The 24039-nt window shown below is 41.5% G+C and overlaps 1 protein-coding gene across 1 annotated transcript in view; it reads left to right on the top strand.

The window, feature by feature from the left end:
• Positions 1-24039, top strand: part of Auts2 (activator of transcription and developmental regulator AUTS2) — a 1115816-nt gene that overhangs the window by 641442 nt on the left and 450335 nt on the right.

The following is a 24039-nucleotide window of genomic DNA, read 5'->3' as shown; positions in this document are numbered from 1 at the left end:
ATCTTTCATTTCGTTGGCTCTTCATGTGGTATTGAATCTGATTACTGAGATTTTTAATTTTAATTTTTTTTCTGTAAATTCTTTTAAATTTAGTTTTTTATTGGTAAAGTTATTTATGTGTGAATAACACCATATGTCCTTTATCCAGATTCTCTGGTTCTTATTTTTACTCCATTTATCTGTTTTCTCTTATGTGTATTTTTTTTTCCTGAAACCATTTAAGGGCAAGTTGCATCCATTATGACTTACTCATAAATAATTCAGTTTATATTTCTTAAGAATAGGGGCATTCTCTTACATAAACACAGTGTAATTTATCAACCTCTGTAAATGTTATTTTGGCATAATATTTTCATCTGCCATCTGTCTTTCCATTTTGCCAGTTGGCCCAATATTACCTTTTTAGGATTTTCCCCCTCTGTCCGGGTAGTTTTTCCAGTTTCAGGTGTTACGTGTTAAGTCTTAAGTACTTAAACTTGAGTTGATTTTGTATGGAGTATTCAAGTGTTCAATTTCATTTTTACTCATGGATATCCAAGTTTTCCTAGCACTGCTCTGAAAAGGCTGTCTTTCTCTGGTGTGTTTTTTTTGGCATTGAATATCAATCGACCACCAAATGGGAGGTTTATTTCTGGGCTGTCTGTCCTGTTTTGTTGGCTGTGTGAATGTTTTACTATCGTCTTGACCCTACAGCTCCATTAGAGATGTTGAACTCGGGCATTGTGAGGTCTCCTTTTGTTGTTGTTTCTTTATGTTGTCCATATGAATTTATGAATTTCTATTTACCCCGGTGGTCTTGACTTAATTAGTACACTTCATAATTCTAGCACTGGTTGTCACAGAGTTGGCCGGTGCTACAGATCTCAACTGCCTTCCATGCCCTTGTGATGTGCTCCTTTCATTGTTTTGAGTACTTTCTTTCTGGCTTGACAGGATGTCATTTTGTGTCTATCTTTATTAACTTTTTCCTGGAATGGAAAAAAGAAATCTTCATTTTAGAAAATTCTGACTCTTCTTAAGATTCTTTTTTGCCTTCTCGAATCATGAGTTACACCTAATTTCTGTGTGTGCAGGCATTTGCATGGATTCATATATTTGCTGTATGCTCTCTCTTGTGTGAAGTCTGCTCTTATATTTAGTATCTTGGATGGGCCCTGAACTTTGTATGCTCTTAATCTGTGGATTTGTAAAGACTTGAATCCAAAGCCAAAATTCAACTTAGAAAATATTCTCAAGACAAAAGCAAAAACTAAAAAATTTAGTTTTCCATTTCCATTCCTTTAAACCCATTGCATACATTTTGCCCTGCTCTGTATACAGATTATAAGAACTTTTTAAAATTCATACTATTTAGTTTTTAAATTGCTTTCAGTGAAATATCTGTTTTGGTACCTACTCTCCCACAAGGCTAGGAATTGTTATGCTTTGCCAAACACTGGCACTGCAACCAGGATCAAAATATTCTACTGTAAGAAAGCCACATGATTGTGTTCTTCACCCAATAAAATAAAAAGTATAAACAATGTAATTTAAATTATTTCTTTCTTTCCAGTCTTTACCCAGACACTTTCAAACATAGATTATTTCTCCTTCTTAAGTGGGATTACTATTTCATTATTCTGTAAAGCTCTACAAATAGCTTCTTATGTTGCAGAGAGAATCATGAATTTTAGTTTGAGTTGGAGAATTGCTCGTGCACCAGTTGTGACCCTTAGTGCTCTTTCTCTGCCTGGTCTCCCCACTGAGGCTCACTGTCATCGCCCTGGTCTCCCCCATGAGGTTCACTGTCTTGGCCCTGGTCTCTCCCCTGAGGCTTACTGTCCTGGTCCTGGTGTCTCCCCTGAGGCTCACTGTCCTGGCCCTGGTCTCCCCCTGGGGCTCACTGTCCTGGCCCTGGTCTCCCCCTGGGGCTCACTGTCCTGGCCCTGGTCTCCCCCATGAGGCTCACTGTCCTGGCCCTGGTCTCCCCTCTGAGGCTCACTGTCCTGGCCCTGGTCTCCCACTGAGGCTCACTGTCCTGGCCCTGGTCTCCCCCGAGGCTCAGTATCCTGGCCCTAGTCTACCCTGAGGCTCACTGTCCTGGCCTCTTCCCACAACACCCATCTGTGCAGGTTGCACTGTCACCACTCTTTACAGGGCACATGTTCCAACAGCTGCTGCTTCCACAAAGCTTTGCTTTTTCTTCTCTTTTGATTCACATGAGTTCCTTTACTACTTTCTAAGCTTCACAAATACATTGTCTTCATCATCTTATGTAGCAGAGCCTTGTCACTGTCCAGTGCAGATGGCCCTTCCATATTTGCTGAAGACGATGGGACAGTGACAGTGCAGTGGGAGAGTTGTGTTTTTGCCTACTGGACTATCTCAGCAGGAAGGTTTTAAAGCCTAGAACTGGCTAGTGGTGTGGAGTTGAAGTCCTCATCATGACTGAAAAAAGAGTGGTTGAGTAGGGCTCAGGGGACCCAGTTCCTTCCACACATCTTCAGAATCTAGTTACAGAATACAGTAGGTGTCCTGGACATAAAGCCACTTTGTTAGCCTTTTAAAAAACAAAAGACTGAGCAATTTTAACTGAAAAAAAAATTAATGATGAAACAAATTCTCATTCTTTTTTGCACTTCTGTCTCTGGCATGCTTCTTCTGACATTTGCATTGCAGAGCAGAGCCCCTCGGAGTACAGTGGGATGTGCTGGCTGTCCAGGAGCTCTCCCCCACAGGTTGGGGGGCTTCAGTTGAGGCAGATCCTTCCTCAGAAAGGCTCTGCCCACACGCTTCCTGACTTCATCTAAGGCAAGACTTCCCTCTCCAAAGTGGCCTTTGAGGTGTCCTTCTGAGGCTCACACTGTGTAGCTGACTTCTTCCTCCTTGTTGTACATTAGCTTTGCTTTGCAAGGGGGCTGTGGGGGGCATTATTCCTCATCTCATCTGCTTTACGGAAAGATGCAGAACTTTTATACAGCTAAGTGGATTATTGTGTTGCATACTAAATTATTCTTATTAGAAGCACCATTGACCTTGTAATGTCAAAACTAAAAATGTGAGAATAAATCATTTTCTAAGGTTTTTAATCATATGCACTAAAAAAGGAGTAATGCTCCAGTTTCATTAATTATTGGATTATGGCTTTTTTGTGTGTGGAAGGAACCATCCTGTAACTTTCACCCATGTTTAACAGCAGTTTTGCTGAGAACTCTAATAGACTTAAGTGTTCTGGAGCTGGGGACTGAAATCTTATCTTTCCCTGAACACTGGGGCTGCTTTGTTATGGTGTTTCCATTTGTGGCATAATGAATGTGTAGCACGCTAATGATGTGGTCTCTAGGTGTTCTCCGACGGCACCAAGCGCTGATAATGAGCTTCAAGGAATCGGGCACGCGTCCCTGAAGATGCATCCTGATTACCTTCGTGGGGCCATTCCGCTCTACTCCCTTCCTCCTTGATGTTTCTGTAAAGAACATTTGGATTTTGAAGAGAGTGCTGTGTATTTGACTTTTAATTAGATTAGCAGGGTACCAGGTTAATAAACCAGGGCTCCCTCCTCTTCAGCTGCCTCTGGAGGGCTGTGAGTGCTGGGCAGGGTGAACTGAAGAGATGCTTGGGTTGTGCATACAGCAAAGGGGAGCCCCTTCCCTGGGGCTCTAGTCTTGAGGGGCAGGTCCACAGAGGTTCAGGTTGATCTCTTCCCATGTCCACAGCTACAAATGGCTTTCAAGTTGCCAAGAACCTACCAGAGTGTCACCCCTGCTCTGTCAAGGAGATGGTGTCAGAATGAAACAAGGGAGCAATCAGTCAGGTCTGCCTCGGGTCCTGGGGCTCAGTCCTCAGCTGACAGTCAGAAAACCTCACTTGGCTGGTCACGTTCGTCCTTATTGCGATCTTAGGCTGGGATTTCTAGGGACACCTTGGCTTTTTCCTGGTCTCCTGCCTCGGCTTACCTTCTAGCTGTGTCTCTCTGTTTCTTGCCCACGTGTTCAGCCGTGCTGTCCCTGTCAGTCTTCAGATTCATCATGGACAGAGACAGGAGCTACTTTAGCATCTTTCATTCCCCCTCAGTTCAATCTGATGGAGAATTGAGGTGAGGAGAATCTCCTTCAAGGTCAACCATGTGGTCTCTGAGCTCATATTTTGCTCAGTGAATTGAATGTATCCCATGCTGTTCCCCAACTGTGGTGGCTAGCCCTTACCCTTTCCTTTCCTTGTAATGAAGTCATATGTCCAGCTTCTGCTTTGGTCCCATTGTTCCTCAGGTATCGTCCTCATACGATGGGTCTGGTCTTACTCCCTGGAGTAATTATGTAGCTGGATCGTCCTTCTACCTGCCTACCGGTCCTGAAAACTGTTTTATTTTTAATATACTCCTACTTCTCATCTGCGAATCCAAAGATCTGGCATCCCTTCCTTGAATCCTCATCAGAGTGAGACTTTAGGAACTAAGGTAAGCAGAAAACATGAACCGGGCCCGGGGCTTCCCACTCATTCCCTACAGGGACTCTGTTGGCACAGGGAGGCCCGTGTCCAGCTCCTGGTCTGCACAAGTGTGGACAGTGTGGCGGAGCTGTAGCTCTGCATCTGTGTGTGGCTGCTGCCCTGTGTTTGTTTAGCTGCTGTGCCAATTTACCATGCATGTTGTTACATATTCAGCTCTAATTCGACTGCCATTTTGCTTCGGTGAGACGGTGATTGTTTATGGCAGGGCTGTAATGTGTTGTCAGCACAGGTTACTCGCTACTTGTTGGCAGTGGCCTAACATTGCCTGAGACATGGTGCCACTGTGAAATGGTTTGACAACGTTGAGACTGTAGTTATGCTGAACAGTAACAACTGTAGACGTCAAGAAAGGGCATTTAAGAGGAACTGTGTTCATAGGGGAGAGATGGAGAGGGAATACTAAGATAGTTGCATATGTCATTAAAGAGCTTCATTTTCACACAATTTCCATAATTCGGATTTGTTTTCTGTGAACAGTTTTGATTGGGATGCTACTAGGGAGTAGAAACACATTTCCGAGTTAAAAACAAAATTTCATTGAGCATGACCTTGACTATGATTGTGCTTTTAGTGCTTTTAGAAAGTTCTTAAGCCTACTGACGAATGCACTAGACATTTTTGTATGGGTGAGTCGAGGAAACTCACAAGGTTTGTTTTTGTCCATTTATGTAATGAGTGTCTTACTACCCTGCTGGGCAATCTGTACCACCTCTGCTTGTAGGAAGGTGCCATGAAAATGACATTGTGTTCTTAGATCTAAGAAATTCTCAGGACCTAGCCAAGCATGGGTAACAAAGTGTGATCATAGTAGATGAGGTAAACTTGAAAAGTACCTTGAAACCTCTGTCGAATCAGTAAGACACAGTGACCCTGACAAACTTGATGAGACTTTAGGAGTTTTGAATACATTTTATAATGTCTAGTCCATTTTCTGCAAATGGATAGCACAGACTGAGTAATTTATTAATAATAACAGTATGTTTGGTTTATGGTCTTGAAAAACTGGAAGTCCAAGAACGTGGCCCTCTATCTGATAAGTATCATCCAATGGGGGAAGGCAGAAAAGCAAGATGTGGTTAGGGGCTGAACTAACACACACACACACACACATTCATTCTCTCTCTCTCTCTCTCTCTCTCTCTCTCTCTCTCTCTCTCTCTGTATTTATGTTTTTATATACATATATATANTCCCCTTCCCCCTCCCTTTCCCTCCCACCCCTCTTCCCTATCTAGAATTAATCTAATCTTCCCATGCTCTCCCTCCCTACCCAACTATGAATCACAACCCTTATATCAGAGAAAACATTCAGCATTTGTTTTGGGGGGATTGGCGGACTTCACTTAGCATTATCTTCTCCAACACCATCCATTGGCAGAATTGTTCTCCAGCCCTGATTCAGACTGTGTACCTGCTCTTGTGTGGACAATCACCCAACCACTCATGTGCAGCACTTTCTCTCTCTCTCATTCTCTCTCTCTCTCTCTCTCTCTCTCTCAGTATTTATGTTTTAGTTGTAGTTGACACAATACCTTCATTTTATTTATTTTCATGTGGTGCTAACCATTGAACACAGGGTCTCGCACATGCTAGGCAAGCGTTCTACTGCTGAGCCACAACCCAGCCCTGAACTCTCTCTTTTTGTGACTAATCTAGCAGATGCTTGATATAATAGCCTTATTCCATTCATGAGGGCAGTGTCTCTTGGCCTAATTACTTCTTAGAGGTCCAGCCTCTTAATACTGTTGCACTGGGGGTACAGTCTCAACATGAGTTTTAGAAAGGGGCATCAAACCATAGCCCATACTGATTATTGGTTCTTTGCCCAGTCACCTATGGAGCTGGCCTTCTGGTTGGATGAGGTAGTCCCAGAAGGAGATGCCACAGCATATCTCTTAGCAGGAATGGTACAGAACAATTCCTATCATGGGCCACCTATGAAGTCCAGGAGAGCTCAGTTGTCTCAAATGTTAGGAGTTGTTCTGAAGGAACTCCTTATGACTTCTGACTCTTTTCTTCTGTAATCTTCCAAGCAAGTGATGTAAAAAATTTTAAAATTCTTAGTAAGAACAGTTTCCAGATATGGGCATCTCTGAGTGGACAGTAAAAGCGATATTTATATATTGTACATGAGGAAAGAAACCAGAGCACCTCTGAGCGTGGTGTCTTCTCTGCCAGAGAGACTCCATTTTGGTGTCAGATACCTTTCCTCTCAAGACGCTTGACTTCCAGGACCCTCCAGCCCCTTTCATTCCCTGCTCACGTGTAATTGACAAGAACTTGGACAACTGCCCCTGTTTTTTGTTGTTGTTTTTTGTTTGTTTTTAAGGAAAGCAAATCTGTTCAGTTCTTAAAATTTGAATATTGATGTGTTCCCCCTCATCAGGAAAGAGGGATGCAGCTGGACTGACAATCGGGATGGTACCAGCCAAGTTCTTTCTCCTGTCCAGGACCTGGTGTGCCACTGAAGAGGGACACTGTATTTCTGAAATTAAATTCCAAATTTAATTGCTACTTTTGCCAGGTTCTTTGCCTGTTGGTCTTCAAGCAAAGTCCACAGTACTTAAGCCAGAACCTCTGACAGAATAATGTATCTGCTGTGATGCCGGTCACCCTAGCAGAGACCTGCTTGTTGCGGACTCCTTCCTACCAGGGAAGAGCTGAGGATTGTGTCTGCTGAGGGCTTCAGAGGACATTTCTGCAAATGCCAAGTGTTGACATTGCTCCAATTTGATTGTTTAGAGCTCTTCTTTTACCTTGACCTCACAGAGCTCTCTACTCATTTGTACCTTGGCCTCAGGTTCCTGGGGAAAGTAGGTGCCAGCCAGTCTGAGTGAAGTCAGAAGAAGTCTCTTTTCAGCGTGGATATGTGCCTAGGGAAGAAGTCGCAAGATCAACATTAGAACTATGGTTAAAATGAGGAATCAAGAAGTGTGGTCTAATTTGGCATTTTCTTTAAGTTTTAATATTAAGTTTTAATATTTCCTGATGAAGTTTCTCATATATTTACCTATACCACAGCAGTTCCTCCCACTCCTGGCATTTACCCAAGAGAAATGAAATCCATCACAGTTCTTTTCATAATCGCCCAAGCTGGAAACGTGCACTATTCATCAGTAGGTGAAAATCTTGGAATATCACAGAATCGATCACTGATGTTCTCGACAACCACAGGATTTCAAAAATACAGTGCTGAGTAGAAGTCAGACACCAGAAAATATGTGTTCAAGGAGTCCACTTAGGAAATCCTGAGACACACAAATCTAATATAATACATGGTAACAAAGCTGATCCATGGTTACTTGTGACCAGGGGATGGAATGCTGGCTATGAAGTGGCAGGAAGTGACATCATGAGTGATGGAAATATTCTCTTTTTTTCCTTTCTTTCTCCCTTCCTCCTGTCCTGTTCCCTCCCTCCTTCCTCCTGTTCTGCAGTGCTGGGGATCAAACCCAGGGCCTCTACCACTGAGCTATAACCCCACTCCCTGTTCTATTTCTTACCTGCAGTGATAGTTACATGGGTATAGATGCACTTGTCAAAACTCATCAGGCTGTATACTTTAAAAGAGAGCATTTTTTTCCTTATGTGTTTTATTTCTAAAGTATATGATATTGATGTTAAAAATGAATTTGTTGAAGTTTCTAATCCCACTTCTGTTATATAAATAGGAAACAGGGACAAGTATTAAATACTTCTCTATATGTGTTCATCTTGATCAAACTATTTATGTCACCACCATGTACCAGTTTCCCCCATGGACTCAACTGGACCCAAAATAATGGACTGATTAAAATTCTGCATCCCACTTCCTTCTCTGTCCTCCTAACCATTGTTAGCATGACTATAATTTGAAGGGGTTGAGTGGGTGAACTTCTGATGCAGACAGGACATCATGGGGCACTCAGTGGGAAAGCAGGGTCCTGGCCTCAGGAGTCTCCCTCTGTTGATGAGTGGCTATGGCTGTCTGATAGTCTTCTTATCATTATAAAATGTACTTGGTTATAGTTTTTTCTTTACCATATTGCCTCCTGGGCATTCAAGTCATTTTTCCAGTAAAAATTTTGTTTTTCATTCTTTAATTTTATACTACTGAAAGTGCAATAGATCTAAAATACACAGTGAAATATTGTTTTATCAAATGTACTATATCCTAAGTGATACATTGAAAAAAATTATTTAATAAGCTTATACCCCTTGGAAGCCAGATGTTAAAATTCCATAGTGAAAAATAGTCTCCTCCTTAATAACTGGTCATAGTAGAATCATGATGTTATTTCCCACATTTATAATTAGGGCAGTTCTGGGTTATTGAGGGCTGGATATAGGACCATTGGGATCTACTGTGACATTTGTATTTGTGGACATGAAATATAACCTTGGGCCACTTACCATATTTTTCAAATTTGGAAGCCTCTAAATTTGAGATATGTATATATGCACTGCAGTAAATATTATTAATTCATTTTAGCCCTGTATAGTTGCATAAATGTTATCTCTTAGGAAATACATACAATAAAAATAAAAGTATTTTCACACAGTACATTCAACTGCATAGTTCTAATAGTGACATTCTCCTAAAATTATTGTTCTTTAATTAAAGGTTAACTGAGTAATTTGAACCTAATAGCAAACTTGAGTTTGCATCTTATCTCTATTTCATATAGGGAGATCCATTATAATATCCTTAGGTCAATGTAGTACATCTTAAGTTTTGTCTCTAATGAATGTTTATATTACATAAATGGGAAAATTGGTGGGCTCCCTTGGTAGAAACATGATATTGGTATTTTTAAAGTAAACTTAAATAGGTCAGAATTTTTATCCTCTAGAGAAAATTTCACATCTGATTAAATAGTTTACATAAACTTAATCTTTTTCTGCTAGATGCATTATAATCTCAGATATTATTCATGTAGCTATTCCTCTGTGAACCATAAAATGTTCATTTCTTCAAAATGAATATGAAGCTCAAAGCATTAGTGGTCTTAAGAGCATAAAAACTTTATTGCTTTGTGCTTAACATTTTTCAAGTAACTTTGGAAAGCTGAAACAAATTTTGCATTTAGATTAATGGAAGATGTTTTCCATTTGAAGGAACTGGCAAGGGAGCAACAATAACAAAAATCCCCCAAGGTTAAAAATGTAGTGCTTTTGATTCTTCCCAGAACTGTGTTAGCAGAACAATCATTTCTCAGCATGGAAAGGTATCATAATTGGTCTATACAGTAGCAATACTGAAAACGAGTGTGCTTCAGAGAAAGCTAATATGACTCTACTTAATAATTTCCTTCAAGAGCTGAATTTGAATGTATATTCCACCCAGCTTGAGGCAAACAATTTGTTCCTATAAGTTCTAGTGGAATCTACCAGGGGGTCATGCAATTTATTTTTGTCTTGAAGTTTTCAGAACCATGTGGAACTAAAGACAGACTCCCTTGCATTGTTCCACAAGTCATTTGATCCAATTGGCAAGCTGCTTTCTCTTCTCCCCTGTCCTGTCATGTTGGGAGAGTGGAAGCATTCATAAAATATTGTGACAGAAGTTCCTTCACAGAGATGTTTCCTCTTTATGTTTGAACCTTGGCCCACTGTGAAGTCTGCCTTTTGAGCCAGCTGCTGGCCAGAATGGACTTGTGTTTGTTGTGGATCTTTTCTTAAAGGCAGTATTGTGTGTTCTTTTCGCCAAGTATGCCTAGTTTTTCCAGCCCATTTCTTTGTACTGAAGTTCTTGGACTTTGGGACTAAGTGAAAGCCCCACAGCGTAAGAGAAGGGTCTGCAGAAGGGGTGCGTGCAGTGAGCATGGGAGAGAACTTTTTCTGAGTGACTGATAAGTGGAGAGGCATGTGGTGTTAGCAAATCAGATGCAGAGTTGGGTCGAGTGCCAAGGGGCGTCAAGGGCCTCTCCACAGAAATATTGGTAACATGGATACAAAAAAACAAAAACAAAAACAACAACAACAAAAAAACCCAGAGGGACTGAGAGGAAGGGTGGTAGAAGCTTCCATGTCTGTTAGGTTTAATCTCATGCTTGAAAGAGTGACAGTAGGTTATTAAAGGCCCAGGAGGTCTCTGGAGTCACCTTCATTTTATTTCACTTTCCCCACATGTACCAAAGCCTGAGGATTGACTTTTTAAAAATCAAAATAGCATTTATTGCTTTAATCTGAGAACAGTAATGGCTTCCAGTTTTTACATCTAAAAACTTAAGGACTGTGGATGATTTTAGAATCATCTTTACCACGAATTCTTACAGGTGAAGCCATGAGTAGGAGAAATGGGGGTCTAGGGGTACGACTGGTTCACAGACAGCCACAGTTGGCAGAACAGGTCGTGAGGCCCTTCTTACAACCTAACATCTGCACGAGAGAAGCTGTTCTCAGCTGAGTTTCTTATGAATTAAGTATATACCTTGTCTTTTATTTAATGTAATAAACTAGCATGTTTTCTAACTGGCTTATTTGCTTAATAAAATGTGCACTAGGTAAGGAATTAGGAGTAGAATGTAAAAATAATCACTGAAGAGAAAGAAAGATTCTCTTTGTGTCTGTCCCTTCTTTTCTTGAACTTTTTATTTCAGTTGTCCTAATAAGAAGCCAAGTGAGATGCCATTCTCTCATTTCTTTCTTCTTTTTTCTTTCTTTCTTTCTTTTTTTTTTTTTTTTTGCAGTCTACAATAGGACTGTCAGCAAGGAGAATGTGTGAATTCAAGTATCAGGAGTGTAGAAGAGGGCGATGAGGCAGGGGACCTAGAGCAAAGAGGATATCGAATATTGACTGGGACAGAGAACATTGTGTTATGGTCTTATTTAGACCTGAATTCTGACAACCAATTGAGAAATCTAATTTTTCAATACTGAAATTTAGTTGGTTTTAGAAACCTGCCATCAGAGCTATTAAAAATCTATAAGTGATATTTATTGATCTATTAACTGAATTCTGCAATAAATAGAATGAATCAGCTTCTTCCTCAGTAAGGGTTAAGTCAGCCAAAGCCATTGGGTAAGTCATGTATTTTGTGACTACAATGTGTGAAACATGTCTTTTGGGTTCTATAGTGTCCAATCTACAAAATTATGAGGCAACCAGGCAGTTCCAGTCCTAGGTATATATATCCTAGATACCTGAAAATATATTTTGACAAAAACTTGCACAAAACTGTTTATACTAGAAACAATTCAAATGTCCATCAGCCTAAAAAAGATAAAACTAATGTGGTATATAACCATGCGATGGAATATTATTCAGCCTTAACAAAGGAATGGGGTACTGACACGTGCTATCCCATGGATAAATTTATCCTCAAAAACATTATGCTTAATGAAAGAAGCCAGACACAGAAGAGCACATATTGGATGATTTTATTAATATGAAATGTCTAGTCTAGGTAATTTATTTCCAGGGGCTAGGGTTGAAAAGGAAATAGAGAGTAACTTCTTAATGGATATGAGGTTTTCTTTTAGGACCGATGGAATGTTTTAAAATTACATAGTGGTAGGTTGTATAATCTCAGAATATACTAAAGACCCAGTGAAATGTACAGTTTAAAAAAGGTTCAACTGATAAATTTTATGATATGAACTGTACCTCAATTAAAAACTCAGCACAAGAAGAGATATTGTAGTCTGGTGGGGACTGGCTGCAAATGGGCATGAGGGAACTTCTTTGCAGTGATATAATGTTATAAAGCCAGATTGTGGTAGCAGTTATACTGCTGTATAAATTTATTAAAACTTATCAAACCCTAAAATACAGTTCTAATGCACTAAAGCTGGTGGTTTTTTTTTTTTTTTTTTCTTTTAACTGGATGATGCAGTGCTGAAATTAGTGCCACTGGTATTCAGAAATATCCAGGGAGAGCTTTTCAAAGGTAAATTCATCATAAGTAAATCTTGTGGTTTCCGAGTTTTCCTGGATTTACTGGGAGCCAAGATGCAGAAGCACACCAGCACGTTCATGTTGTGTTACCTGCTCTGAGCCATACTAGGTTCCACTTGCAAATGGCCTGCTTTTCTGAGAATGGCACGTCTCTTCATATCAATGCAGACTTCTGTTCTTGGAGACACCAGAGTAACTGAAGTGCTTGTTGCTATGCAGAGAAGCTGCTTAGGCCATATCGTTTGCAAATCAAATTCTGTCTTCATTTCGTGCTCATTGTCCTTAAGATCTGCTGATTGCTTTGGTTTTAGACATCCTTCCATCAGCCTCTCTGTTCTCTTTTGGTTTCAAAGTGCTGTAGCAAATTGCATTACGAAGCCCTCTCACACTTACTGTTGCTCAGTGCAAAGAAATAGCATTTCCTCATTATCAAAGGCGAACTCTGAAGCATTGTGATTTTTTTCTGAAGTGTGGAATAATATATATTGAGAAACCCTCTCTCTATAGCATCATTTCTCTGGACTGTTTTTTCCTGAGTTCTGATGCCAGATGCAGCGTGCACAGACATTAGTCCTAGGTAAATCTTGTCTTCTCCCCAGGACGGGAGATTACAGGAAGCAGAGCTGACTCTTGTTGTGGATTCATAGTGTGCCGACATGATCATAGGACATGAATGGGCTTGGAAGGCTTTTTTCCTGAGCTGAGCTGAGAGGGACAGCAGCAGACAGCTCCATGGCCCGAATTTCGTTAGCCATGTGACAATGAGAGAGATAAGTAGATGTGACAGTTATGAATGATCCTCTGTCATGCACTTTCGAGTTTAGACTCAGATAAACTGACACTGCTGTCAAACACCAGCTATGGAGAGCCGAGACCTCTGATGAACCTTCTAATACGGTAAATGGGAGTCTTAATTCTTCATTAACTGGAAAAAGGAGATTTGGCCATGTAATTTTCTCCTTGCTGCCTGTTTTAAAGATTCCAATAACCCAGCATTTACAGTTGACTAGGCAGGGATTGCTTTTCCCCCCTACACTTGCAACATGCAGACTGTGAAATCTGAGGAAACGCCGCTTAAACCCAGACTTATTGCCTTGGTTATCTTTAATGACTTTGAAATGCATTGGCCTCATTATGGAACAGTGCAGTTATCAATTCCTCTAATTAGGTGATGTGCTCCCATAAGAAATTTAACATTAAAGTACAAAAAGGCACTGGTGAGAGGCATCCACTGCTGGCGACCTCAGAGAGTTAAGATGCCATTTCTTTCCCAACTCCCCTGTCCTACCTCTGGCTCCTCTGTGTGGCCTGGAGGTTGGGCACTCTTTCTTTTCCCACAGGGCTTGATCTGCATATAGCACCTCCAGTACCTCTTATGACATTTGAGGTTTCTCGGCTGTGTGCCTTATGCTGAATGAACTGGGAAAACGTCAGGGAGAGAGGGATGAATTGTTTATACTTAAATGTTCCATGCATCAACACTCCCCCCACACACACACACCGAGGATTCAACCGAGGGCTTGGTACTCTTTTTTACAGAATTGCAATAGCTTGTTATTCTTTCTTTCTTTCTTTCTTTTTTTTTTCTTGGTACCAGGGATTGAACTCAGGGACACACGGCCACTGAGCCCCAGCCCCAGCCCTGTTTTGTATTTTATTTAGAGACAGAGTCTCACTGAGTTGTTTAGGGCCTCACTTTTGATGAGGCTGGCTTTGAACTTGAGAACCTTCTGCCTCAGCCTCCCAAGCTGCTGGGATTATGCAATAACAGCTTCTTATTTTTGCTTATGTAATCCTAATGAACTTTCTCTTTTTCAAGTAGCTTAGCAAAGCTTCTTTTTTTAAGACAGGGAACTTTACTTGTTTATTAAATCATGGTGCTGCTTCCATCCTGCCTGCTTCCACTGATTTCTAGAGAAGGGAGATGAGGTTTCTGAGTTTAGGTAGCAGCAAAGAAACTTTAGGTGTCTTAACTCTTCTTTTTACCTCCATCATCCATTGGAACAAAAATAATAATATTAATAAAAATAATAATAAGATGTGCATAATTGTAGCTCTCCCTTTGAGGAAACTACGTAGTTTAATTAGTGTTTTCTAATAACTTGAAAAGAGAAAAGTACAAAAGAAGTATGAAAAATGACATTTGGGGTTAGTTTATTATTATTGCCATTATCACCATCATTATTACTACATGAGACTAGTTATCCTTCTAAATTGGCTACTTGAAGATGAATTTCAGATCTCATGGAATTGAAATTTCCCTTCAACAGTACTCAAATAAGAGTGCTGTGAATGTAAAGATATGGGAGCTCAGCTTCTTTAAGATGTATGACATTGTCAGTGGCCGGGAGTCTGAACTTTGCCGGGTGCTGGAAGACCACTCCCAGCAAGGAAATGTTAGAATGGAAACCTAACGGCCTTCCCTCACCGGGTCCCGTGGAAGCTCTGCTGTGTATGAGAACTGGAGTCTCTGCAGCTGCTCTTCAGACAGAAGGACAGACAGACACTCAGAACCAAGCTTCGTCTGTAACCCAGGCTTGCTGTGAACGTCTCCAGCATCTTGGTTTGTGCCCACCTGTGACAGCACCCTGTTGCTCGGGTTTCTGTGAACCCCGTTCCAGAGCAGGCAGGTCTTCTCATGTCCCACTCCTCTTCCAGGTACAAGGAACAGTCTTCCCTCTGCCATGGCTCTGCTGTAGGGCTGGCCATCCCTGGGCCTCCTGTTCTCTTTGCCATGTAGATCTCCAGCATCTTAGTAGATGCCTTGGTCAGAGCTTCCCTTTCAAGACTGGTGATATTGCCAAAGGTGGCTCCTGATGGGATTCCTTGAGAATCTGAAGCTCAGCTGCTGGAGTACGATTCAGTTCTCCCACCTGCTTTCTGAATGACCTTAAGCAAATTAGTTAACTTGTCTGTGCCTCAGTTCTCTGCCTGCAAAATGAAGATGATAATAGTGCCTAGGTCAAAGATTCTTAGAGAAGATGACGTTGTTAGGCATGTAAAGAGCTCAGACAGTGCAGGCCACATGCTGAGCGTTACTGCTGGCTGTCACTGACCTCATCTTACTATTGCACTTTCCTCCTTCCCTCGGAACCCACAGCAACAAACCAGGTCCTTTTGATCTTCATGGGTCTGTTATTCTGAATGTTCAAACCTATTGTTTGCTACAGTTTTTTTTTAGTCCTGTACAGCAATATGTGAGATTGTAAATCAAGAACAGAATTGATCACCATGGTGTAAACAGGTATGAATTCCATCAGCGTCTTCTTTCTCTCCTTATTTCCTCTGTCCTCACCACCCTGTCAAGTCTGAAGCAACTGGTCTGAGCTCGACCAGTTACTACGTCTTTAATGAATGTGATTGTCCATTGAGTTGATGCTCCGAAAAGATGAATATTGCAAGTCCCTGCTCTCGGGTGACAGCAACAACGAAAATAGAATGTTGTGTTGGTGTTGGCTCTGAAGGTTAAGTAGGAGTTCCTTAGATGAGGAGGGCTGAGGAGAACCTTGCAGGCACAGGCACTGGCCTGTGGGACAGTCGGTGTGTCGGTGCAGGCGAGCCCTGGGGCAGACAGGCTGATCACCAGGAGTGTGGGATTCTGGAGGAGAGAGTCAAAGAGTTGTGAAGGTGGCACTAGGTTGACTCAGACTCCTGTTACGGATGCTGAGGAGACGGGACCTAATTTTGGGGTGTCTAAAGCCTTGGAACGCTAGGAAGCAGGAATGTGGCACAATGGCCAGCCTGCTCTAGTGGCTCTGGAAGGGTGTCCTAGAAGAGGCTCAAGACTGTCTGAGAACTCAGCACACAGTCTCAGGGACTGACCTGCTCTGCTTCTCGTGTTCCCCACTGGAGTCCGTGGGATGAGCTCTGCCTCAGACAGACGGGTTTGAGCCATGTCCCAGCAGTCCCTCAAAACCCACGAGGGGGTGCATTGAGGAAGACGGGCAGTCTTTACCTTCCCTTGTTCCTCTGTCATCTTTATAGGAGAAGGGGGGAGCGGCCATCACACTGGGTTCTCCTGAAGGCAGAGTCCTGGGGCAGCCCTCCCAAGTGCTGGCATTCCCAGGCTCACAGGGGAGACAGAGAGGCACTCCCACCATCAGCCACAGCAGGCAGACCCTCCCTGGATGGCTGTGCCGAGGCCCAAGCATGTGATGCTCTCGGCATGTGAGTGTGAGGGGTTTACCTTATAGCAAGCAGGTAAACACTCGGGTGTCTGTGTCTGTGTCTTTCCTCATAGTTACTTGAAGAATATGAACGTTTGCTTCAGAGAACATGGAGAAAGCTTTATAAAATAGTAGTAAAAGAAAATCTCCTGTTTTCCTTCACAGTGCTTCTCTTCAATTGCAGTCTCCTTTTACACCTCCCCCAGGTTTGCAGATGATTATCTATGCATAATCACTTGCCAGGAAGTCAATAGAATCACTTGCTCTTGTCAACAGTGGAACCTTTCACCCCTCTTCCTTCTCATCCTCTCTTGTCTCTTGTGAATTATTTTCTGGGGTATTATTATTTTAATTACTTTCAAGAAATTGATAAAAAAAAACCACAATAATTTCATGAAGCACAATCATTACACAAACTTTGTAAGATTTCTATACATCAGTGCAGTATTTGTTATTCATAAATGATAATTCCAGAAATACTTGGAATATCTCTCTCCACAACGGCACTGTGGTTCCCAGACACAGAGCTGCTGTGTTTCTGAATGGGGTCGCCCAATCTTTCATCAAAGAAACACATCACCCATATCCCTGTCTTTAAAAACAGCAATTATGTGTAAATGCCTCCTGATTTATTTGAGCCAGGGCCACTGGCCAGTATGAGTCACTACAATTTATTGCTCACCGTCACTTTTACATGATAGGTCTGTAACAAATATCTGCCGCATATTGTTAAATTAATCTTCCATTTAAAATTAATGGAGTTAGACTCCCCAGGTTCAATGTAATTTCGTGTTCACGGGCAGGGAAGGATGTGTGCTGCATTCAAAATGAGACAAGGCCCAAAGCCCTAATCTTTCATCACCTTGAACCTGGAGACTAGGACGCGTCTCAGCTCCAGCTAATGAGATTGCGCTGCTGCTCTCCTGAGGATGCCAGCTCAAAGAGGTTTCTCTGCTCCAAAATAGCAGGCTCCGTCTTATTTTAATAATTCCTCAGATATGACAAGTCTGATGTTATGTGTGAAAGAGCCAGGCTTGAAAAAGAGATAAAATGAATTTTATATCATTACTTCAAAACTGAAGCCAGGGGAAGTATGTTGCAGTTAAATTAAAAAAAAAAAAAAGACAGGGAGCATTTTAGTCATAAAATATAGTGACTGTAAACCAAGAGTCATCCTTTCATTTGTTTTAAAGCACAATCACCTTAGATTTCTTTTCTGTAATTCTTGAACCTATTCATACATTAATCAAAATAATGTGGATGAAAGCTAGAGGTTGTTCAATAAACATTTAGATGAAAATATCAGAGGGAATGTGTAATTCCTGATGGGATCTGTCACACTGAGCCTCTGAAGTCCCATCACTTCTTTCTGGCAACATCTTTTGAAAATGCGTCTTTCTTCTGTGTACCACAAACCTATTTCTATTTAGTATCTTACAAAATAGTAAGAGTTAAAAAGGAGGAAGGCAAATGATACACAGGGTAGTGGGTTCTCTGCTTTTTTATTGCTTAATCTACAAACCAAGTGATTTTTTTGCATCCATGGAGAGAAGGCCTGATGAGGTGAATTTCAGCTTTCTTCTGTGTGTGTGTGTGTGTGTGTTTGCACACGTGCACATGCATATACACTGACATGGAATCCAGGGGCACTTAGCCACCAATCTACATCCTTAGCCCCTTTTTTTATATTTTATTTTGAGATTGTGCCTCACTGAGTTGCTGAGGTTGTCTTTGAACTTGTCAATCCTCCTTCCTTAGCCTCCTGAGCCTCTGGAAGGACAGGTCTGTGTCACCAAGCCCAGCTAAGGGTTTCAGCTTTCATAGAGCATCTATGCTGGCACATGGTGCTGCTGGGCACAAATTCCTAGAGAGTGCTGATCTCCTGGGAGAGCGGGACCCTTTTCCTAGGTAAGGAGAATGTTTCTAAAAAGTCAGTTATCAGGAGCAGAAGCTGTGCCCAGTGAGGTAAGCTTAGAGTTTTGTTCTGAGTTGACCTCTACTTTCTGTGACTTCTGAGGCTCTCAAGAAGGAATTCTTAGTCTATAATTCTATACACTTCGTCTGATTAAAAATGAAACATAAAATTAATTCTAAAACTCTTTTCTTTATGACTTGTTACAATTTGGACCCTTCCTAAAGAAGGATTAGTAGTTTATTACCTCAGCTTATTATTATTATTTTACTTAAATCATATAGCTTACAATTCTGTTTCCTCATAAATGTGTGCATTTCAGTGAACACAAGATACAGAAAAAAAAAAGAAAACTTCAGTATAAGAAACAAGTACAGCCATTGGTGACTGAACTTCCACATGGTAGCTTTGGACATTGCATCATTTTTTTTTTCCATAGTAAGCAATCAATGAATATTTGTTAAATTATGTGCCAAGCATAAACCTTATCATTATAAAAATCAAAGACAGTCTCCCATTTTTGAAAGTCCACTTCCCCTCCTCCAATTTGTGGAATTATTTCTGTCATGTTGAGGTGTTCAAAAAGGGCCAGCGATTGTCAGCGCCCTGTGTTAAAGCTGTCTTATCACTACTATGCATTTCCATGAATCCTCTTAATGGTCTTTTTCCTTTTGGACATTGCATCATTTGATAGATTATTTGTATAGGAAGATTCTTGAAATGTTGTTCATGTTCCTGCTTGTATATGATTTAGAAAAATCTTAGGGGATCTAGAAATAGTTAAAATGAATAAAAATGATGATAATATAGACTGGGAAAAAAAATAAGTAATGTAAGGGAAGCTTTCTTCGTGAACCTCAATTGCTTTGCTTCTTTCTTAAAAATTTCATTTTTCTTTTCTTTTTTTTGGGGGGGGGGTGGTATTGGATATTGAACCCAGGGGTGCTTGCTAAGGCTGACCTCCAACTTGGAATCCTCCTGCCTCAGCCTCCCAAATCCCTGGATCACAGGCATGGTCAGAGCACCTGGCTGCTCTGATTCCTAACGACCTGTGTTCATGCAGTCAGGTTTCCTCAGCAGGCCCAAGGCGCTAGTGAGGCCCAGCACTGTCCCTTTTCTGTCCTCCATTCACAGCCTCCTTGCTGTGTTTTTTACACGTTCTCCTTCCTGCTGCCTTCTTCTTCTTCTCTTATGTACTCAGCTTATTCCTCCTGTTTTCTTTCCCTTTCATATTGCTTTCCTCAAACCAGCTTTTTGTTTTGTGATGTAGACACTTTCTCTTCCTGAGCTTTCCCTTTACTTGGGGAGAGAGAATGGGTTGATAGTCTCGGGCTCTGGGTTGGCAGTGGGCTCATGGCTTTATTGTATAATCAGAATAGTAGTGAAGAGATCTCCGCTCCACTTCTTGGCCTGAAGAGGTTCAGTGTCACCAAGTCTAAAAATATATCCTTTTGGAGAATAGTATGGTGGCCCCTGATCCTGCAGTTCTCCTTCTGGGTGTGTCATCAGAACTGCAGGCAGTGAACTGAGGTGCTTGTAGGACTGCACATCACCGCGCGTTCACACAGCCTGGCGGAGGAGCCAAGCACGTTCTGTCCTCCAGATGGAATGCTGGCCCTCAGCTCGGAGGGAAGGGGTTCCTGCACATGCTGTGCTAAGTGGATGCCCCCTACACCTGCGCAGCTGCACGGCGACTGGCATAAATCAAATACCAGGGACGGACATTATGTGATTCCACTTACGTGAGGTCCTAGAGGTCATAGAGGTCACAGGTCGTGTGTTGAATACACAGGGCCAGGAAGCTGGCAGGAGCTGGGGAGGTGAGTAGGGGGTTAATCTTTAACAGGTGCAGGCTTCATAATGATGACAAAACTGCTCTGTATTGAAGGATGGAATAGCAACGGGAGCGTACAAAACACACACTAAAAGTTATCAAAGGGGAAAAGTTTATTTTTGTGTATTTTACCACAACAAAACGTGCATGCACACACGCACACACACAGCTTTATGCCCTTTTATTGTCTAAGATAGTTTCCAGCCATTTGAGAGTCTCCCTGCCCCTCCTCCGACCCCGTAGCTCTGCGGCTACATTTGGGTTTTCCCAGTGTCAGTTTTAGGCGGCTTCACTGATGCTTTGAGTATCACATCTTTCTTGTTCTCGTTTCACTTTTGTTTTTTCTGATATTGGAGTACCTCCTCTGTGATACTCACTAAAGATAACCAGAGCTTAGAGTCTTAAAGGGTCTTTATAGGAAGCATTTTTAATAATGTGCATATGAAAGTATCCAAAAGCATTCCTAGAAAATATTAATTAAAAAATAAGGGCTGGGGATGTGGCTCAAGCGGTAGCGCGCTCGCCTGGCATGCGCGCGGCCCGGGTTCGATCCTCAGCACCACATACAAACAAAGATGTTGTGTCTGCCGAGAACTAAAAAATAAATATTAAAATTCTCTCTCTCTCTCTCTCTCTCTCTCTCTCTCTCTCTCTCTCTCTCTCTCTCCCCCCNNTCTCTCTCTCTCTCTCTCTCTCTCTCTCTCTCTCTCTCTCTCTCTCTCTCTCTCTCTTCCTCTCTCTTTAAAAAAAAAAAAAGTTAAAAAAATAAAATAAAATAAGGCATTTCCACATTTGTACAAAAGCATAGAATAACTCATTTCAGTTAAGTAGTTTAATGTTTTCCCTGTGTTGTGGCATGTGTCAGAATTCCCTTCCCTTTTTTGCGGCACTGGAGAGGGACCCCACAGCCTGCTGCATAGCAGGCATCTACTTCGCCACTGAGCTTCATTCTCTAGTTCTTTTTATTTTGAGATAGGGTCTCACATTGTTACCCAAACTGACCTTGTACTTGTGATCCTCCTGCCCCAGCCTTCTTGGTGGTAGGGACTGTAGAAATGAGCCACCATGCCCAGCCAGAATTTCCTTCCTCTTAAAGCTGAATGACATCATTTCTTTGTACCACATTTTGATTATCCATTTATGAGCTGATGGACATTAGGGCTGTTGCTTTTTGGTTAATTTTATGACTATTTTATCCAGTTTTATAAACATTCCCTCACTAAAGCAACCAGTTAAAAGTAGGATTTTCAATGGCAGGTCCTCTTCTGTAGATTGGCTAAGAGCCCCACACCACACCAACGACCATGAGAAAAGGAGAGAGTAATGTAAAGTGTTGTCATAAGAAAAGGCAAATAATGACCTTGAATTTCAAAGAAAATAGTCTGTCAGACTATGAGTAAGGAGCTTTGGTAACCAGCCTTTAAAAAGAAATAAGGTTGCAGCAGGCAGAGGTGTGGGCAAGACTACGCAGCAGGGGTGCGTTCCTAACAGGAGTTAAGGCCTGGGTGCCCTGAGACCCCGTGCAGGAGTTCCTGCACACCGTATGTGGAGCTAGAAGGGCTTCTAGGATGGGTCTGTCTTGTGCACAACTGGCCCCCAGACCTGGGAGAACATAACTGAGTTGTGACGCTATTGGTTCCCTTGTGGAGGTAGTAAATGAGGCTTTTGGAAGTGAGACTGTGAGGGCAAAGAATAAGCTAGAACTAGAACATCCTAAGCACATCTTTCTTTCTTTTTCTTTAAACATATTTTTTAGTTGTTGATGGACAGTATTTATTTATTTATTTCAATTTTGCTTATTTTTTTTTTTAACTTGGTGCTGAAGATCGAACCCAGGGCCTCCCAGGTGCGAGGCAGGTGCTCTACCACTGAGCCACAGCCCCAGCCCAATCAGTGCTTCTTTCTTAACGTGGAGAAGGGCTGGTGAGGAGGGGCCTTCCTAAATGTGGGAAAAGCAGAGTGAATAAATTATAATAGGCCAAGGAGGATCTTTACCAAAGACACCTAGTGAGGGAGTGGTCAGGAGTGTTCATGCTGCAAAAGACATTAGAAGAGGATCAAAAATGAGGGGAAACCCTTCGTTTTTTTTAAAATTGTTTTTTTAAAAAATAAATGACAGCGGAATGCATTACAATTCACACATACAGCACAATTTTTCATATCTCTGGTTGTATATGAAGTATGTTGACACCAATTCGTATCTTCATATGTGTACTGTGGACAATGATGTCCATCACATTCCACCGTCCTTGCTAACCCCTGCCCCTCCCCCCCCAACCCCTCTGCCCTATCTAGATAGTTGTCTTCTATTCCTCTCATGTTCCCCTCCCTACCCTTGGGTTTTGATTGCAACTCTCACTACCCAGTGGAACTACATTCAGCAGCATGTGTGGCACTTGAAGAATTAGAACCTTTTGAGGGCCCATCACACTCCTTTCCCACTTCCTTTTTTATATCATGGTCAGCTTATTGATTGAGGCTTGAGAGAGGGACTTGTTGAGGAGAGTAGTATCAACAGCTTTTGTTGTAACAGAAAGAGACAGACATCAATATCTAAGCTATGTCTTGAAGCAGGTAAATAAAAGAGAAAAGAACGTCTTTGCAAAGCAGGCACATGCATGGCAGATTCTGGACTTTTATTTTGTTATTGTAGGTCAGAGCTCAACTCTGTAAATGATATGTAAGTAGCAGTGTCAGATATCATACTAGAAACCTAAATATCTGTCCAAGAGAACAAAGGACTATCAAGTAAAAAGAATTATTCATCTTGGCGAGAATTAGATTCAGATAACTTTATTTTTGGTGCTGTGAAGTAGCCCTGCATTAAAAATAATAAGCATCTGTAGATCCTTGGGTGAGGGTCACCATGAACACCTTCTTCCCTTTACTCTGGTGCCTTTCCACTCACTCTTGGGCAGGACGTAGACCTGCAGCATAACAGGCATTTGTTAGTACTGTCCTCAAGCAAGAATACATGATTGCTTTACCCAGCATGAAGCCACCTAGATGTCAGACATACCCAATAACCTTTCAGTGCAGATGTGTGTACATAACAGGAGTAGTAGTATGTATCTTATGACAACTATTTTTTATAGTAAAATATTTGTTTGGGGCTAGGAGTTGAACACAGGGGTACTCTTAATCAGCTACTTCCCCAGCCCTTTTTATATTTTTATTTTGAGACAGGGTCTTGGTAACTTGCTTAGGGTCTCACTAAGTTAACAAATCTGGCCTCACACTTGCAATTGGAACTGCTTCAGACTCCCAAGTTGCTGGGATTACAGGCATGTGCCACTATGCAAGGCAGTATTCTGATGCTTTTTAAAAATGAATTCTTGCTGGCAAAGTGACACAAGTATGTAATCCGAGCAAGTCGGGAGTCTGAGGCAGGAGGATCAGTCTCCATAACTTAATGAGGTCCTTTTTAAATAAAGGCTGTGACAAATCTTCTGAAATGGAAATGAGGACAACCACTCCATTCACAATATCCCCCCCAAAAATAAAATACTTGGAAATCAACCTAACAAAAGAGGTGAAAGACTTATACAATGAAAACTACAGAACCCTAAAGAGAGAAATAGAAGAAGATCTTAGAAGATGGAAAAATATACCCTGTTCATGGATAGGCAGAACTAACATCATCAAAATGGCGATATTACCAAAAGTTCTCTATAGGTTTAATGCAATGCCAATCAAAATCCCAACGGCATTTCTTGTAGAAATAGAGAAAGCAATCATGAAATTCATATGGAAAAATAAA

The sequence above is a fragment of the Marmota marmota genome, unplaced genomic scaffold (assembly GCF_001458135.2).
Source record: "Marmota marmota marmota unplaced genomic scaffold, marMar, whole genome shotgun sequence".
Lineage (NCBI taxonomy): Eukaryota > Metazoa > Chordata > Mammalia > Rodentia > Sciuridae > Marmota > Marmota marmota.
This window is presented reverse-complemented; position numbering and strand designations above follow the sequence as displayed.